Source organism: Ruditapes philippinarum, unplaced genomic scaffold (genome assembly GCF_026571515.1).
Source record: "Ruditapes philippinarum isolate M1 unplaced genomic scaffold, ASM2657151v2 ctg8609_1_1_1_1, whole genome shotgun sequence".
NCBI lineage: Eukaryota > Metazoa > Mollusca > Bivalvia > Venerida > Veneridae > Ruditapes > Ruditapes philippinarum.
Genome location: NW_026865466.1, coordinates 18,885 through 39,044, shown reverse-complemented (window position 1 = coordinate 39,044; position 20,160 = coordinate 18,885). Strand labels below are relative to the sequence as shown.

General features: G+C 34.7%; 1 long non-coding RNA gene across 1 annotated transcript in view; it reads right to left on the bottom strand.

The window, feature by feature from the left end:
• Window positions 1–19,927, bottom strand: part of LOC132729162 (uncharacterized) — a 33,228-nt gene extending 13,301 nt beyond the window's left edge. The window contains exon 1 of the long non-coding RNA XR_009625576.1: window positions 19,607–19,927. This is a non-coding gene — a long non-coding RNA (uncharacterized LOC132729162). The remainder of the gene's footprint in view (window positions 1–19,606) is intronic.
• Between the last annotated feature and the right edge of the window lie 233 nt (window positions 19,928–20,160).

The following is a 20,160-nucleotide window of genomic DNA, read 5'->3' as shown; positions in this document are numbered from 1 at the left end:
AGAGCATGGACTAAATAATAAAGTCAATCTTAGAACAGACTGGTCTATTCTAGATATGTGGATGAATAAATTTATATTACATATTGCTTATAGAGTTTTGAATTATTACAACGAATTCTAGACATGTATTATCAAACATGGTATTTCTTCTACTGCAAATTAACTTATATTCGTGGGCATGAAATTTCGTGGTTTTATCAAAACGGGCCTTTTCGTGGGTACTTAAATTCGTGGATTTTCATTTTCTTGTTAAAAAAAATAACCTAATGAAATTAATCGCCGCGCATTTTTAGTTACCGCATGAACATGTCTTTACGTATCACATAGCGCTTGTTAATAATATAATCCTTGCCACTAGGCATAACATAAAGATAGCAGGTAATAGCCGATAATTTGACTGAAATTAACACATTTAGATGACATGATATGCAGCTCCATTGTACACACTGCCCCTGTGATTCGCCGATGTAAACATTGAATAATTTATACGACCCCTGACACGTTTTAACCAGCGAGTTTAATAAGTTTACACCAGGAATCCATGTGAATCGGTTTTACTATATTTGACAGTACCTACACGCAACATGGCAATATCCGGTTTTCGCCCCCAGGGACAGATATGTTCACCCACAAAATCATGATCACGTAGACGCTTGTTTTTTTCCTTAAATTTCATTAATTTTGGAAAGGGCAGTAATCGTTACTGGATTAATTTCCCTTTGAAGCATGTCAGGGTATACACAGATTCTAAAGAAAACCCTCTTCCCGAGGAATACTTCTCCTTCAGTAGCATGTTATGATTATTAGAAGGTATTACTTGCATCAAAAGCTTAGTATGTATCTTCCCCGGGACTGATAACCGGAGTATAGCGACGATATTATTTACTATCAATCATTAAATGCTACTGAAGGGGAAGTATTCCCCGGGAAGAGGGTTTTCTTCGGGGGCCATCATGCTTTAAAAAAATGGGATTGGCAATGTTTTGGGGAAGTGTTTGAATAATTTCTTACGGATTGAACGTTATGAACTCGTTAAATTACCACTACAAATGCCTAGCTAGGCTAGTACCACCTGCCCCGGGACGGAAAACCGGAGAATATATACATATGTGCCGGCGATATAACTATGTGTATGCAATAACATTACTGATAATCATTGCATGCTTCTCAAGAGAAAGTATTTCCGTGGAAGAGGGTTTTCTTTGTGACCATCATGTTTTAATAAAATGGCGCTTGGCACTATACGGTAAAAACGAAATGAAATGCCTTTTTCTAATCTGTCCCGTGAAAATTGAATTTTAACAATTCCGTCGCGTCTCTATAAAAACGGAATGAACGATAAACTGAAATAATGTTTCATAGAATGTGTGTATAGGTTCATTCCGTCGGCTAATCCAATACGGAATGAACGGTATTCTGAAAATATTTTAATAGAATAAATTAAAGTATAAGTCACTTATTTCATACGGAATGAACGATATACTGAAGTGATTTTTTCTGTCTAAATGTAGGAGTTCATTCCGTAGAGGATATTTATCATGTAAAATCCCGTATGAACCCCTTGCTAGATCAGTGTAGCAATACCACGTGACTATGACGTCATTTTCGGCATCATTTCCAAGACAAATATTGCTCGATTCGGAAAAGAAAATAGCCGTAAATATTTCATTTCTGTACCAATTTCTTTGGGATATGCACCAGTCTACGGGGAAAAATATAAGCTTTCCACAGAATATTGGATCTTCGTCAGTTTATAAGCCGTTTTATCAAACACTTTGCATAACCTTGGAAGTTGCTTGTATTAGAGCGGGCTTCAGTTGCAAGCTATTTCGTTTTCTGGCATTATTTGGTCTACGCCATGATTAAAAAGTCAGGTTTACATCAACCGGGAGTACGGAAGGCAAAACTCTACATAAATATGTTCATATTTTTATTATGAATTACATAAATCTTACATTTTTCTTCAATTGTCAACTCTGGCACCAGTTCCAAGTCGAAAAAAAGGACTACAGTTTATTTTAGAATCCGTTGCAAATGCGAAGCAACATGCAGGCCTATCGTTCTCTTTCTACAATTTAGTTTTTCATTGTTGATGATTGTGAAAAAACTGATTGTTCCTTAAAGCAATAACACTTACTTGTATCGCAATAGTGCACGTCAAATCACGTAGATTTAGTCCTGTCGAAAAATAATATCTTGGTTTCGTTTTGAAGATGTTTAAAGTATTGCTCATCTTATCTTATGTAGTAAAATGTGTTTTATTCTATTTCACACTGGCGAAATTGATAAGAAATATATGTGCTCTCAGTGAGAGAAAGAGTTAAAATTAAAAAAAACTTTTGTATGCTACGGAAAGGGTTACACTTTAACGTGAGTGTTGTAAAGCTTAAGGTATTTTTTTCAGTCTATTTTTTGTAAAGAGTAACTGACAAACACTGACACTCGTGAATATGACGAATAGGTTCTTCTGTCCTCAAAAGAGAGACTTTTAAAAGTATATATTTTTTCTGGAATAGCCGTATTATAAATTTCTATAGAGTATGATAAACGAAATCACAATTTGAAGTACTGTACTATGCACATGTATCGGTATTAAAATCATGAATCTAATTGTCACGCGCATTAACATGACGTTGACATTTTATGCTTATTAAACTATAAGCACTTTCATCATCAGTCAGATTTTGTTCTTTGTGTAGAACAATTTTAAATATCATTACATATGACTTGGAACTTTGCCGTGTAAACCTGATAGTATTGTTACTTAGTTGCATTACTTATGATTCTCTATTTATCAAAAATGCCCAAAATAGCCATGAGTTGCCAAAAAAGAACGAGAATGGACGCCATGTTGAGTAAACAAAGTAGAAAATAGTAAACAGATAGTGATTTTACAAACTAACAGCCATCGATCATAGTCAAATTTCTCGAAACAAAACATTCAAAAAGACGGAAATAACAATGATTATCAATAATTATATAAATATACATTAACATCTGTAATAGCAACACAGACAAGATCTATGACTGGGGTCCATATGACACTAATGCGTCCATTGAATAAGTGATAGCTAACATGAGCTAAGTAAAATTACGATTATATTTGAATAGTATACTCATTTTTTATCCTTCAACTGTCAAATGACTTACTTCTTTATTTACATATCAGATAATTCACTTATTTGGCATATGCATTATGTTTATCATGTTTTAGATTTTAATATGTGGTCCTTTTTTAAATCTTAAAATGCTACAAAAATCCTGTTGAGGACATCTGCAGGTCATGCCGCGTGCAATAATCCATGCATTTACAGCCAATGACCACATCGATAAGAAATAGTCCCAAATAGCCCTATCGTTTTTATTCAGTTGAAAGAGACATTATTGTTAAAAAATTCTACTCGATTTAAATGTTTTCAAACCATAAATATTCCGTTCCCTTCCTCTCTTTACAATGTGTATTGGTGAGCTCTCTGATAAAGCTGGGTTGACTGATATAATTAACTAAATTTGTCAGATATGCAGTTTATCAACAGAAATAAATGCAATAATAAAATAAATAGTGTTTAGTGTTCTTAAGTGAACGAAGTTATATCCAGTTCACGAAAAACGGTTACCGTGGGTATGAAAACAGGATGTAAAAATATTTTTTTATCAACGAGTGCCACTGTGTTAAAAAGCTGAATATATCATATACTAAAACATTGCTACAGGTCCTTTACCAAGTATATATATGGTTATACGTATAAATAACTCTTTACAAAAGAATAACCTTTGACTTTAAAATTGCCGCGTTGAGGCGTAACCACAAATGGAAGTGATCCTGAATGTGCACGTTCATTGGACAGGCTAGCCAAGTCAAACCGAGCCTGCAACATTTTCAATTTTGCCGTTTTGTATGGAAGCATAAACCTGCCCTTTTTACTTGTGTCTTATGACTTTTGACTTGTGACTTATGACTTTTGACTTGTGACTTTTGACTTGTCTGTTGAACATGATAATTCGGCGCGTTTTTGAATGAAATATGGCAGACAACGAGTTTTTACATAGAATATTTTTGTTCATTGAATTGTATCAGTTAATTTTAATATAATCTACGTTTTAAGTACTTTTCTCGATTTGTTATAGATTGCGTTTTTGATGTTTTTGTGTTTGAAATGTTGTGACAGTGCGTCTGATCATCTTTCCTATAAAGTACCTATGAGAGTGTAACCTTAAGTTAACTATTGCTAAACAGATTCAGATTTATGTAAACTATTAAATTTCTTCACAATGTGCATTCCAAGTTATAGATATTCATGTAATTCAGCTTTGGGTGTGTAGTTTTTTTCAAACGTACACACTGCATACAACTTATTTAAAACAACATTTATTTTACATGTAGTAACATAATTCAATTTGTTATCGTTGTTGTTTGTCATTGTTTGATCATCGTATGTAGTTTAATAATAATTGAACTTTTTGGATTTTATATTGATAGTGAAATAAAGTAAATATCAGCAAAATCTTAGTAAAGAGGAGAGACAATGGTATATGTTCTTATTTTGGAACGAAGGGAGGTGTAGTTGTATGGGTCGTTGTAAGGTCCAATAAAACGAGGGTAGTTCGAAAAGTGTTGTAACTCGACTTTTTCTGGAAAACTATTAGAGAATGAGATGTTATAAAAAGTTTTATTGCTAGTTATTTATCTTCGTGCTATACAACCATATAATGTTGCAAAAATCAATGCACGATGCATATCAGCAATTCATATCAGTAGTGGGTATGGTTTATATACTGGGCAAAAAATCGAATGGTTATCTGCAAGATTTAAGAAAGAAAAAAATACGTAGTCTTCAACAGAAAGAACATTCTTTAATGTGCAAAACAAATCTTTATAATATCTTTATTGGTTTTCCAGAAAATGGTCATGTGGCAATAATTTTCGAACATCTCTTGCTTTGTTTATATGTTCCTTCTATAGTTTAAAAAAATGAAACAATTAGTTTCAGAATTAAAAGTGAAATCTTTGAGGTCTTTTTCTTTGCAACCAAAAACACCTTTGCATGTACCTCATTGAGGAAGTTGCTTGCCAATGTGAGACATACTACTGCCAATGATGCCGTGCCAACGTGCCAACATGACACAAAAATGCACCACAATTTGACAATTCATGAATTGGCCTCTGAGACCTTTGCCATAGAAAGAGGGACCTGGGCGTGCAGCACAATTTCTATTTATATTGTAAATTTGGCTAGGCTATTTGAACATCCCATCATCATTTACTCCTTAAACAAAATGTTTTACAAAAATGTGACCTTTGACCTCTAAGTGTGACATTGACCTTGAAGCGAGGAATCTGTGTGATGTCAAAACATCTGGTAGAAGTGAACATTTTTGCCAGGTTATATGAAAATCCAATCATCGGTGAATGACTTATATTCGAGACACGAAACGTTACACCACAATGTGACCTTTGACCTCTAAGTGTGACATTGACCCATTGACCTTGGACCTTCAAACTTTATATGTAAATGCACCTTCATGAGTTCTACATACCACATCCATTATTCTGTTAATTGTCAAAAGGTCACATTGTGGTAACGATGACCAACAAGTGCAAAGACTTTAAATGGTCATATAATCTAAGTGCTTTGATCTTAAGCATTCAAACTTTCTAATATATATACACACTTTGGTTCGGTACTGTGACACTCACCATTGACTTTGTTACTTTAAAATATGTGTGGCAGGCATTACTTACCATGTCGCATCATCATCTGCTGTTTGAATATTGTTGATGTTATCTGTTTGAAAACAATTTAAAGAGACTCGGATACTTTGTACTTTTGTTAATGAAACAGGAGCAGGCACGGGCGAACTTTGTTCTAGACATACATTTATAATTAAACTTGTCAGTTGACCTAAAGTCATCGTCATGTTGTAAGATAAACTAAAAATGATATATGTTGTTTGGATTGGGACTTGTCTGTCAAATTTGGTCGGACACATATATTGATGAATTTCCAATTACATGTATTTTTAAATAGATTACATCAACAATCTTACAACAGCATACGTGGGCGCGCCATGGTAATAAAAATCTCGAAACAAAGTGATCCCTCGGAATAAGCCATATCTGCAATTCTCGTATTTTTATATGCAAAACACAAATGTCATTGACTGATCCAGTTTTGAGTTTCTTGTGATTAATCCAAAACACCAAGCTCATTATTGTCATGATTGAAATATTTATTGCGAATACATGTACCAGTGTATATAAGTACGCTACTACTATGACGTTTAGCCATTTTATTGAATTTGAGGAGCGGACATTAACAAAAGTTGTATATATCAACATAAGAATGATATCATAATTGATCAAAAAAGAAAAGAAATCACTGTCGATTATCAATGAGGATAGTCTATTAATGTTCCACAGAAAAAGGCTGTCTCTGTTTATCTTCCTAGCCTTGTAGGAGTACCGGTTTCTCCACTGGATGGCAGACCGCTCGGTGCAGATATCTGCGGCACCACTGAGTGCGATATAGCGGTAGTTACCGGAATAGGTTCAGTAGTATCATCTATGTACATTAGATGGAGGGATTTTGAAATAATTTGGCACAAACGTTCACCATCGTAAGAAGATGTACCCGGTATGCAGACACATCTCTAACCTTTAATGATAAAGGTCAATGTCAAGTATGGGTCAACACCAAATGTTGACATTTCAGACGAAGGCTGCTTTTGTCCAAATGAAATTTTGTTAAAACATCAAGGCTTTGGCTTAAAAAATAAAGAAGTTATAACAGATTAGTTATAAACTGTCCAAGTGACCTTGACCTTCAACTCAGGGTTGCGGCTGTATATAGCGACACCTCGTCTCGTGATGGTGGACATTTGTGCCAAGTTATTTCAAAACCCACTCATTCATATAGAAGTGGACGTTTAACCTCTAAGTGTGACTTTGACCTTCAGTGCGGAAATGTGTCTTATACTGGGACACATCTTATGATGGTGAACATTTGTGCTAAATTATTTCAAAATCCTCCATCCATGTAGAAAGAACAAAGCGGTGACGAACAATTTCAACCCAGTTTGACAGTGTTGTGGATACATAATTACATACATTTGTAGTAGCTGTTTATATATTTACAGCTGTGTAGTCGTGTTGCATTGTCGTTTTAGTCGCAGGTTGTCTGCTACCCATACCAATTTATTGAGCTCGAAAAACAATTGCAGTGCCGTTTCAGCGTCATGTGCCATTTGTAAATCCGGTTTCAAGAGTTTAGCCAATTCTTTAAAGTCTTTATTTCTGTTCTTCGGGATTGAATACATCCGTTGACAACAAATTACGTCTTGTATATCAACATTTGTACCGAAATCTTGACTATCAAATAGTTCGGGTAAATAGAACATTACGTCAGGTTTTCCATATTGAGCTCGTTATTCTTTTGGGGTCTAATAGCGTGAGTATTCCAGTTTTGAGCAATTCGATCAAGTTGTGTTGAAATTAGATCCATGAAGCAACATTTCAGATTTAATTTAACAGAGTGGACTGGGTCGAGTTTATCATATCGTCAAGAATCGCGCAAGTCTTTAAAAAAAAGCTGAGCCACCACTGTAAATCTTCTTGTCGTAAAGAGCCTAACCAAAGTTCAACTCGCTGATTGGAAGTACTTTTACCAATTATAACACTTCTGTGTTTTGCAAAAGCGTCAATTGCATTGTACCGAAAGAACTGTTGTGAAAGGTATACATCAGAGTTTTCTGTTCTAGCATCACAACGTATGATACGAAGTGCCTTTTCAAATGACTTCAGGGAATTAAAAAAATACTTTGGAATGAGGTATGGATTATTGTTTGTATCCGATACCTCTAGCCAGATCAGTCTTCTACTTAATCTATCAATAATACCATGGATACAAAATCCAAAGGGTTTTAACTTGCAATAACCATCTAAATGCCAAATATAGTTGGGACCTTTCGCACAATAAACACGCCTTTTGAGACGATAGGTTCTTCTCAGATCAGATGAGTGCCCTCAGGATCTAAAATCTTCATTACCTCCATAACTTCCTGATGAGTTGTCTTCACATTATGATTAATTTGAAGCCGTTGCCACAAAAACCTATAACCCATAGTTTGTCCACAAGTATTCAGCTCTTTGTGAATGGTATTAATAACTGTGGGGTTGTAATCCCCGACGTTTTAGGTTAAACTTCTTTAGGAATCTATATAATTGCCGCATTGACAACAAAATTTTATGTATATTTAATAAAAATCCTAGAATATCGGTGTATTTGAAACCAAGTTTGAAATATTCAATAATAAGTTCGGACCTCTGATTCAAAGTTTGCTTTAGCAAAAAGGTTGGTACAACACACATCACCACATAAAAAAGTGCCAAAATCATTAATATTATGAGCCCAATCTTCATTTTTATTTCTGTTCATCTATATCAGTATCTGTCAGTATCTGTAAAGTATATAAAAATAGTGTTAACAGTCAGGATGATTAGTGCAAATAACAACAATATATCTGGTACTATATGTTCTAGCATAGTGTAAAGAAAAATCTAACATGAATTGTCCATTTTTTAATTTTTTTTTCAATCTTTAACTCGCATGTCAAGGGTTTGCTTTGGATAATACATAACATAATTTATTTAGGTATGATAGTGCAGAAAGGTTGGAGCTTACAGACACTCTCTAGAATCTCTTATAGGAACGTCAGCAATGGTTGTTTAGTTTTTTTGCCCAGTGAAGCACCAGCTAGCACAAACCTAGCATGCAGGATTTAAACCTAGACTGCCAGCAAATCCTCCTATCATAAGTCAATTGTGTGAACCACTCAGTCAGCCTGCTACCCTGAGCGACACTATGCGCTAGCTAGCAAATTGATTAATGTGAATATATATTTTAAAATTAAAAAATCCATCAACCCTCGAATGCATCAGATACTATCTTAATTTACAGGCTATGTACAGCTTCCACAACCGTCATTAAAACAATAATTTTTAAGAGAATCTACACGTGAGAGAGGTTTGTATAACACTTACATTTTGAATAAAACAGAACAAAGGTCGACAATACGAACTGTTGAGCAGCCTTCAAGTCGCAGCTAATCCAGATGATAAAATACGATTTTAGAAGAGACTGTGTTATAAAACGCCTCAATTAAATGGGAAAAATGTTCTAGAATATAAAGCGTTTTCGTCTGCCATATTTCATTCGAAAACGCGCCAATTTATGTCAAACATGTAAGTCACAAATCAGAAGTCAAAAGTCACAAGTCATAAGTCGCAAGTCATAAGACACAAGTTAAAAGGGCAGGTTTATGCTTCCATAGTTTTGGGCGATATTTAGCGTTTCTGATTTCTCTTTATTTTGAATATTACGAAGGAGATGAAAAAGCCCAATAAGGAGTTTGTAACTCCTACGTAGGACTTACAAACTCCTACGTAGGACTTTATAAATCCTACGTAGGAGTTAAAAAAGCCTAATAAGAAGTTTATAACTCCTACGTATACAGGACTTTATAACTCCTACGTAGGAGATATAAAAACCTAAGTAGGAGTTTTAAAGTCCTACGTACGACTAACAAACTCCTAAGTAGGACTTTATGACTCCTACGTTGGAGTTAAAAAAAGCCTAATTAGGAGTTTATAACTCCTACGTAGGACTTTATAACTCCTACATAGAAGAACACTTAAAAAGTCCTACGTAGGAGCTATAAACTCCTACGTAGGACTTTTAAACTCCTACGTAGGACTTTAAATCTCCTAATTAGGTTTTTTTATCTCCTACGTAGGAGTTATAAAGTCCTACGTAGGACTTATAAAGTCCTAATTAGGCCTTTTTAACTCCTACGTAGGAGTTAAAAAGTCCTACGTAGGAGTTTGTAAGTCCTACGTTGGACTTTAAAACTCCTAATTAGGTTTTTATATCTCCTACGTAGGAGTTATAAAGTCATACGAAGGAGTTACAAAGTCCTACGTAGGAGTTATAAACTCCTAATTAAGCTTTTTTTTATCTCCTACGTAAGACTTATACGTAGGAGTTATAAAGTCCTACTTAGGACTTATAAAGTCCGACGTAGGAGTTATTTTTTTTATAGAAAATGTTAAATTGGCACCAGGACGCTTCCGTATTAATATGAGTAAACATCACGAGATTGTGCGGATATATTAAGAAGTCAACAGTACGGAAGCGTCCTGGTGCCAATTCATAATGTTGTATAAAAAAATAAACTCCTACGTAGGAGACAAAAAAAACCTAATTAGGAGTTATTAACTCCTACGTAGTTTATAACTCCTACGTAGGACTTTTAAACTCCTACGTAGGACTTTATAACTCCTACGTAGGAGATAAAAAAGCCTAATTAGGAGTTAATAACTCCTACGAAGGACTTTGTAACTCCTACGTAGGACTTTTAAACTCCTACGTAGGACTTTGTAAGTCCTACGTAGGACTTTATAACTCCTACGTAGGACTTTGTAAGTCCTACGTAGGACTTTAGAACTTTTACGTAGGACTTTATAAGTCCTACGTAGGAGATAAAAAAAAGCCTAATTAGGAGTTTATAACTCTTAAGTAGGACTTTTAAACTCCTACGTAGGACTTTATAACTCCTACGTAGGAGATAAAAAGCCTAATTAGGACTTTATAACTCCTACGTAGGACTTTGTCACTCCTACGTAGGACTTTTAAACTCCTACGTAGGACTTTATAACTCCTACGTAGGATACATTTCAAAGTACTGAAAGCACAGAGTTCGACGGACATGTATGCTAGAGTATAACTTAAGATGGCATATTATGTAAGAAAATAAATTATATGAGCCGCGCCATGACAAAACCAACATAGTGCATTTACAAACCCTATTACAAGTAGAGAAACTGATAGCGAATAGCATGGTCCCTGATCAGACTGCGCGGATGCGCAGGCTGGTCTGGATCCATGCTGGTCGCAAACCCACTATGTTGGTTTTGTCATGGCGCGGCTCATATGTGTCAAGTTGTAATTGTGGCAAGCCGCTTTAGTAAATACCTTTAGTCTGTAGCCAGAGATGATTTTGTCATTCTCTGCATATATTAAACGATGATTCTGTATTATGTACGTTTAGTTATATTTATTATACACATGTACACATGTATGGGTTAAACTTTGTTCTAAGTAGGATATACAATGTAATTCATTATTAAACATATGCATGCATAATGCTCCGCAAACCGTTATCTTCTTAAACTTTACGGAGCAGGAACAAGACACTTCACTACTCCCCCTTCCCCCTATAAGGATTCAATCATTTGAAACGGCCGAAAATGGATAAATTGGTCGTTTTGTTCACCTAGTTCGTATGGAAAACGTAATCGTTAAAGCCTTTTAAAATTTTGATATATATGCTTGTTGTCGAGTAAGTTTTTTTCGAATAGCTGTAAAGCAATTTTTCGGGATACATCGCCAATGCTTACAGACACCTCACCCTAAGACACTGTACACTCTAGAAACCTGAGAAGTGTGGCGGCATGGCCGTGTGACTAGTAGCCTAATGATCGCTAGCCGCATGGGTTCAAACCCCGTTAGGCGCAAGCCGTTGTTTCCTTGAGCAAGAAACTTTACACTCATTGCTAAGTACGTACTGGTTGGTTCCAGGAACGGCTTCGAAAGTGTGTCTATAAGCTTATAGCTTCCTACACAATCAAAAAATATAACTTAAATAAATTATGTATGAACCAAAGGTGAAATGTCCTCTATATTTAACCCTTTCACTGCCATAGGGACGGCTTAAGCCTTATTTTCGGCGTATTTGCCATATGGACGGCTTTTGCCGTTTCTATAATAATACATTTGTAATAATAATAATAATAATAATAATAATAATAATAATAATAATAATAATAAATTAATAATAATAATAATAATTATAATAATAAATATAAAGAAAATTATACCATCGACAATAATTATTATCATACTAGCAGATTTTGAAACATATATAATTATATATAATACTAATAACAAATAATAATAATTATATTAACAAGAATTTGTAACAGAGTTACCAACGTCCCCCGACCCGGGAGTTTTATATGAAGCATAAAATTGTGCAGCGCTATTTCAAAAAATTGAGGTATGGATCTCAGGACATTCAGTCTAAAATTATGATCAATGCTAGATCTGCAAATGTAACAATAAATTTGTTAAAAAAATAAAATGAAACACGGAATTTAAAAATCTATCATGTTAAGCTTTGACCTCTAAGTGTGACCTTGACTTTGGAGGTAGGGGAGCAGGTGTTGTGCATGACATAACGTCTTATTATTGAGACTATTTGTGCCAAGTATTTTCAAAATCCCTTGAACTATGAAGAAGTTATAGATTGGACACAAAATATACCCTATAACAGACTACGTAAACCTTTGACCTCTAAGTGTGACCTTGACCTTGGAGGTAGGGACACAGATGTTATGCATGACATATCATCTAATCATTGTGACTATTTGTGCCAAGTACTTTCAAAATCCCTTAATCTATGACGAAGTAATGGACGGGACAAAAAATATACCAAACAACAGACTCTGTTAACCTTTGACCTCTAAGTGTGACCTTGACCTTAAGAGGTAGGGGTGCAGGTGTTGTACCTGACATATCGGCTTATTATTGTGACTATTTGTGCCAAGTTATTCCAAAATCCCTTGAACTATGAAGAAGTTCTAGATTCGACACAAAATATACCCTATAACAGACTATGTTAATTTTTGACCTCTAAGTGTGACCTTGACCTTGAAGGTAGGGATGCAGGTGTTGCGCATGACACATCCTCTTATTATAGTGACTATTTGTGCGAAGTATTTTCAAAATCATTTGATCTATGAAAAAGTTATAGACCTGACACAAAATATACCCTGTAACAGACTATGTAAGTATTTGACCTCCAACTGTGACCTTGACTTTGGAAGTAAGTGACCGGTTTTTGCTCATGACACATCATCTGATTATTGTGAACAATTATGGAAAGTATTAAGAAAGGCCTTCATAGATAAGAAAGTTATGGACCGGACACGACATATACCCTCAAATAGACAATGTTGACCTTGAATGTGCAAGTACGACCTTGACTCGAAGGTAGGGGTCTGGTTGTTGCGCATGACACATCGTCTTATTATAACAAACATTTGTGCCAAGTAATTTCAAATTCCTTTGATAAATGACAAAGTTATGGACCGGACACGAAATATACCCTGTAACAGACTATGTTAATATTTGACCTGCAAGTGTGACCTTGACCTTGAAGGTAGGTGACTGGTTTTTGCGCATGACACATCGTCTGATTATTGTGAACAATTATGGCAAGTATTTACAAAATCCCTTCATAGATAAGAAAGTTATGGACTGGACACGACATATACCCTCAAATAGACAATGTTAACCTTGAATGAGCAAGTACGACCTTGACCCAGAAGGTACGGGTCTGGTTGTTGCGCATGACACATCGTCTTATTATAACAAACATTTGTGCCAAGTAATTTCAAATTCCTTTGATAAATGACGAAGTTATGGACCGGACACGAAATATACCCTGTAACAGACTATGTTAATATTTGACCTGCAAGTGTGACCTTGACCTTGAAGGTAGGTGACTGGTTTTTGCGCATGACACATCATCTGATTATTGTGAACAATTATGGCAAGTATTTACAAAATCCCTTCATAGATAAGAAAGTTATGGACCGGACACGACATATACCCTCAAATAGGCAATGTTGACCTTGAATGAGCAAGTGTGACCTTGACCCTGGAGGTAGGGGTATGGTTGTTGCGCATGACACATCGTCTTATTATAATAAACATTTGTGCTAATTAATTTCAAATTCCTTTCATAAATGACAAAGTTATGGACCGGACACGAACTATACCCTGTAACAGACTTTGTTAATATTTGACCTCCAAGTGTGGCCTTGACCTTGAAGGTAGGTGACTGGTTTTTGCGCATGACACATCATCTGATTATTGTGAACAATTATGGCAAGTATTTACAAAATCCCTTCATAGATAAGAAAGTTATGGACCGGACACGACATATACCCTCAAATAGGCAATGTTGACCTTGAATGAGCAAGTGTGACCTTGACCCTGGAGGTAGGGGTCTGGTTGTTGCGCATGACACATCGTCTTATTATAATAAACATTTGTGCCAAGTTATTTCAAATTCCTTTCATAAATGACAAAGTTATGGACCGGACACGAAAGTGTGACGGACGGACAGACGGACAGACGGACGGAGCCTATTTCTATATCCCCCTTTTTTCTTCGAAAAGGCGGGGGACAATTAATGATATAGTAATTTCTTAGAAAAACCTCTAGCAAATAGGTGATCAATAAAACAATAACCCTCTGGCAGCGAAAGGGTTAAGATTAAGGGTCTTGTTCCTTCGCCGATATACCGGTCCGGAATGTTATGATTTGCAAAGCATTATGTATGCATTTCTTATAAAGTCATAAAGTCCTACGTAGGAGATACAAACTCCTAATTAGGATTTTTTATCTCCTACGTAGGAGTTATAAAGTCCTACGTAGGAGTTAAAAAGTTCTACGTAGGCGTTAAAAAATCCTATGTAGGAGTTTAAAAGTCCTACGTAGGAGTTACAAACTCCTAATTAGGCTTTTATTATCTCCTACGTAGGAGTTATAAAGTCCTACGTAGGAGTTATAAAGTCCTACGTAGGACTTATAAAGTCCTATGTAGGAGATATAAAGTCCTACGTAGGAGTTTAAAAGTCCTACGTAGGAGTAATAAACTCCTAATTAGGCTTTTTTTTTATCTCCTACGTAGGAGTTATAAAGTCCTACGTAGGAGTTACAAAGTCCTACGTAGGACTTATAAAGTCCTACGTAGGAGTTATAAAGTCCTACGTAGGAGATACAAACTCCTAATTAGGATTTTTTATCTCCTACGTAGGAGTTATAAAGTCCTACGTAAGAGTTAAAAAGTTCTACGTAGGAGTTAAAAAGTCCTACGTAGGAGTTTAAAAGTCCTACGTAGGAGTTACAAACTCCTAATTAGGCTTTTATTATCTCCTACGTAGGAGTTATAAAGTCCTACGTAGGAGTTATAAAGTCCTACGTAGGACTAATAAAGTCCTATGTAGGAGATATAAAGTCCTACGTAGGAGTTTAAAAGTCCTACGTAGGAGTAATAAACTCCTAATTAGGCTTTTTTTTATCTCCTACGTAGGAGTTATAAAGTCCTACGTAGGAGTTACAAAGTCCTACGTAGGACTTATAAAGTCCTACGTAGGAGTTATTAAGTCCTACGTAGGAGATATAAAGTCCTACGTAGGAGTTACAAACTCCTAATTAGGCTTTTTTATCTCCTACGTAGGAGTTTATTTTTTATAGAACATTATGAATTGGCCCCAGGACGCTTCCGTACAACAGCGTCTTTGATGTTTACGGAATAGCAGTCACACAAATACAGAACAAAATTCATTGAAACACGATCATTTAAAGACGACAAAAGGATGTACAATTCATCCGTTTTTGTGACTGATTATTTTTATTTTTTTGTACTTAACTTACGATATAAATATCAAAGATTTTTTTAATTCTATTAACAATTAATAAGAGCTAACGGACAATCTATATTTGCGCTAATTACTTAGTATTGCACTGATTTCCCATTTTTACTCGATTATGATAATCAAGTAGCTTATCTCAGTGATGTGTAATCTTTATACTACAAGTAAAATGGTTTCCTGCGGGGAACATTTTTGATGATATAAAGATATTTCATTTAACTATCTTCAACATTGTTTGGGTGGGTGGATAAATAAACGTTTGTATCAGGAATATAGTTGACAATAATCGATCAATATAGAAGAAGGTCTTTGGGAACTGGTGACCGTTAATGACTGGAGAAGGTCGAACATAAAACAATTATTTCTTTTTAAGAAAATGATTAAATAGGCCTACCATTTTATGAATAATTCAGAGCAAAAAAAAAAAAAAAAAGAAAGCAAACACACAATTTTTCGCAGAAAACATCTCTATTTATTATGGCAGATGCCACTACGAATATTTTAATTTTGTAGATTTTCAGTATAAACAATTTATTGTTTGTAACATTTTAGATACATATTAAAGAAACATTGATAATTTTCAAACACATCGTTCAAGTTTTTTCACCTTAAACGGTATTATAATTATAGAAAATTAAAAATATCACGTAATAGTTTTTTGTTCTTAATTAGGTGTAATTCTGACTTATTCCCTAGAGGATTATCCGTAACGTACAGGCAAATGGTATTTAGCCAGGTTTTCGAAAAGGTCAATTAACCAATCATGTACGGTTTACAGATCACATGCTCCTCCATGTACCGAAAACACGTCACGTGCTCCTCTATGCCTCAAAAGTTAAACGCGTACCAATACCCTGCGGTCTCCAGACCGCAGGGAATAATCGACCGGAAAAGCGGCGACGCATGTATAGAATAGAGAAAAGGTAGTAATTGTTGGGATACAATTTAGTCTGATCTTAAATTCGTGGATTGACTTACCCACGAAAACCACGAAAATTCGTGCCCCGCGAATAATTATGTATACAGTATATTAGAAACATATTGTTTATTTAAACATTCTTTTTAAAATATCTTGATTTCATTATTGCACCAAACTTTAAGGTAGGGTTTTTTAAATTTCGTGCATCGACTTACGGTAAGATTGTGTAGAAATTGTAATGTCGGTCTTATATGTAATAGTTACCGTACAAGGAATAGGTCTGCATAGTATTTACAGACCCGGGTGGCGATTTGAAGACCGAGAGAGCGTAGCGATCGAGATTTTTAAAAGGCCACCGGGTCTGTAAATACTATGCAGACCTATTCCGAGTGCGTTAACTATCTTACCTACATGCTCTTTTGTTTTTCTATCCATACATCAGTTTTTAACTCGGTATTTATTAATATTACTCACAAGTAACATATTATTTATGTACTTTATCATGTTAAAGAAAGCATTCCAAAGCCAAGCAAAGATACCATCCGCTACGCTCTTGTAATTCATTCGTTCATAAATCAGGTGTTATTTGAATATTCTCGTGATTTTCGTGAGGTTTCGTTATGTAATAAGGTTAGGTAATGTACTTGTTGAGTTGAGTAACAGAAAATGAAATAAAAACTTGTCGAGTAGGGAAAGGTAAGATCATTATGTTGATATATGAATACATAACATATTAATAATATCAATAATATTGAGGAAGATAAAAACGTTTTCTAATCATAAAAACGGAACACTTTATCTTTATATATAATAAATTTCATGGTGAATAGATGACCAGGCTATTTCTTATATAATTAAAATATACAAATATACGATTTTTTTTCAAACGAAAGTAAAAGACGGGGTTCTATAAATAGATATTAGTAATACATGTAGTTACACCGTCATGTAAGTTCGGTTTTGTTGTTTTTTTATGATGGCTGAATTTTAATGTTCTAAGAATTTTATCCATGTTTGGAAGCGCAAGTCGTATTCTTGTGAAGAACAGGCGAGTACTGGTATACAAAATTAAAATTGTAGTGTAAAAATAACTTAAAATGAAAAAAAACGATCTTATCCTCAAGATGAACTATACTCTCACTGAAAGTAATATTTTGGTAAAGAAAGATGCAGAAGTTGACTTTGATTCGATATGCACTAATAATATAATCGTCGTATATATCCCATAATGCATAATTGATAAAATAATGCAGGATTGTGCAAAATCAGACATAGTTGTGGAAATAAATGCCGAAAACTAGTATCTTATGAATCTATATAGTTCGGCAAATGTGTTAGGTATACCGAAAAGCAAACTTTAATGAAAGGCTAAATGTGCGTTATTGTACTCATTAATATCGGCGAAACACAAACTTCAACGCCAGAACAGTAGCCAGTTCGTTTTTCTCACAAAAAATCTGGAATATATTTTATGAGGGTCCTTACAGCCGTATGCGCTAATTTAATCCTATTAAATTGATGACATGTACTTTAAAATATATATCGACCATTTTTCCTATTCAAAGTGGTCATTACCCCCCACCCCCGCCGCCATATAAATTTGCACAATTCAGCGTTATTTTTCAAAATTTCTGCTTTTACGGTGAATATTGTGTAATGCACGAGTTTCTCGACATCACATATTTTCTATTGTATAGAGAACAATAGAACAAAAACAGGTCGGTATATATTTGCACACCTGTTAAGCGGTCGGTAAGTGATTTACTAGACCGCTTTAAACAAAAGAGCCGATAGGTAAGTCGCGGTTCAGAACTGTTCACTATTTAGGGAATAACTTATATCATTTTGTACTCAAATGTTTAAGTTCAAAGAATTTAGATCAAAATATATTCAGAAATATTATTATACATGGCCTACTTGTGACAAATGAAACAACATAATTTAGCGAAATATTAATATCATGCAAATAGCAAAAACTGGTCATTTTTCTGTTATCATATTAGAGTGGATACCATTGCAATTGAACATGTCGTTTTAATGCAATAAAGTGTTTGCAGTTCCTGAAAACATTCTTCAGACATGTGAAGAGACAGAAGAATAAGAAATAATTTATAGGTAACTTATACATTTACAGTATCTCGTTACATACAATAATTACAAATATAATAATTTTGTTAACATGACAAAAGCACAGAAAAAAGATTATAATAATACACCAGTAAAACTATTGCTTACTGTTATGTATAAATTTCTTTCAGTATAATTTTATCTGTATTTACAAGCTTGAGCCAAAATTTAATGATTTGTACATTAAAGGGGTATCTCCCTAATTCGCCATACACTGCATTATTGCGAGCACAATGTTTTACTCCCAAAACTTAAGATGTACCCATTCAATATATTTAGATACACAAACCATGTATAGTAAAACCCCAAACAGGACATGCATAAATAAGTATTGAGCCAACAAAGGCATCAAATAAGTAGTGAAATATGAGGATTTAAATGAAATTGGTATAATATGTTATTCAATAAAATTCTCATAGTAATAGAAAGAGCACCGAAACACGAGGCTATCTGATTTGTACGAGGGGCATAGCCCCCGAGTATAAATCAGATTGCCTAGTGTTTTGGTGTTCTTTCTCTTTTGTATCATAGTCAAACATAAAAACACGTTCCCTGTTGTCACAATTTTAAACCCCGGGAAAAAGTAACCAATGATCGAGCATCTGAATATGATATTTCTCCCGCTTTCCCTTTCTCTGCCGTCACAATATGTAAACCCCAGCAAAAATGAGCTAATCAACGGGCATGATCTGGAGTGCGGGTAACTGATACCTGCACTCCAGTTACCGCACTGTGTATGTATATGTATACGATTTAACTCTGACACTTTTGCAACGGAAAGTCCCCAAATTATGATACAAGTTATTAAACCTTTCCCTACTGAGCACTGCGTATTTACAACAAAAAACGGTATAATCAAAAACAACCCCAAGATAATTAAAATCGTTTACAACTTCAAAGTGTTTTCCATTATAATACCATTTTTCACTTGTTTTGATCTGTCAAAATCTGATTTCAGTTAACAGCTCATTATTTCTTACATAGTCAATCTCACTTACCCCCTCCATGCATCCACTAGTTCCAACATTACAATAAAAAACACAAAGGTTGTGAATAACAAATAACAATGCTTCATTTTGTTTCGTTTACATCTGCATTGTGTACTGACCTGTGTGAAACCGCTCTAAGCATGATGGGAACGCACTACATTTTACATGGCGGCTTGAACACGGAAGTGATAGAACAAAACGCAAAATTAAACCTTTCCCATACCCTGTTGGCAAATAGCATTTACATCATTTTTACCCAAAACATGCATCAAACACCCCTTCTGACAATCCTTTAGTGATTTAACAAACCCAGTTTCGTTCAACACACATAATAGTATTTCGTCGATTGTTAGTTTAAAAGCGAAAGTAAAAGAAGTTTTGAATAGTTGAATAAATAGTAACACAGTCGAACTACCAATTGCACTTGCAAAATTAAACTCTGGAAAACAGTGATCCCTTGGAAGCAATAAACGCTTTAATTACTTGAAAAGATATATTGTGTTTTATAAAATGAAATTGTCATCCCAACACGGACTTCTTTATGTCGGAGTCATGTTTACCCT